The sequence below is a fragment of the Mastomys coucha genome, unplaced genomic scaffold, assembly GCF_008632895.1.
Source record: "Mastomys coucha isolate ucsf_1 unplaced genomic scaffold, UCSF_Mcou_1 pScaffold15, whole genome shotgun sequence".
Classification (NCBI taxonomy): Eukaryota; Metazoa; Chordata; class Mammalia; order Rodentia; family Muridae; genus Mastomys; species Mastomys coucha.
This window is the reverse complement of record NW_022196897.1, coordinates 76,700,396-76,700,971: the sequence shown is the minus strand read 5'-3', so window position 1 is coordinate 76,700,971 and position 576 is coordinate 76,700,396.

The following is a 576-nucleotide window of genomic DNA, read 5'->3' as shown; positions in this document are numbered from 1 at the left end:
AACCCCGAGTTTCGTCCCTGGGACACATATGATAGAGGGAGTGAGCCAGTTCCCACAAGTTATACTTTCCCTCCACAGTTACATTATGTCATCGCCCCCACCCCCCCACACTACAAACGTAAAAAGAAAAGAACAAAGCAAGATAGATTTAAGACAAGAAAGCTAATATGGAGAGAAAATGAAGTGGGAAACAGGGCAGGAAAGCTCATGGAAGAGGGCCACGCACGTGAAAATCTTGGTTTCTCTCCACGCAATTATCCTAGATCCCCCTATTGAATCTAGAAGCTAGTCTTTATGTTAGGGCATCCAGCAGAAACACTCAGGATCCCTTCCACTTCTGTCTACCTATACTGCACCCTAGCTCTGGCCCCTGCCCTTCTGTCTATACACCACCCCAGCTCTGGCCCCTGCCCTTCTGTCTATACCCCACCCCAGCTCTGGCCCCAGCACTTCTGTCTATACCACACCCCAGCTCTGGCCCCTGCCCTTCTGTCTATACCGCACCCCAGCCCTGGCCCCTCCACTTCTGTCTATACCCCATCCCAGCTCTGGCCCCTGTACTTGTGTCTATACCAC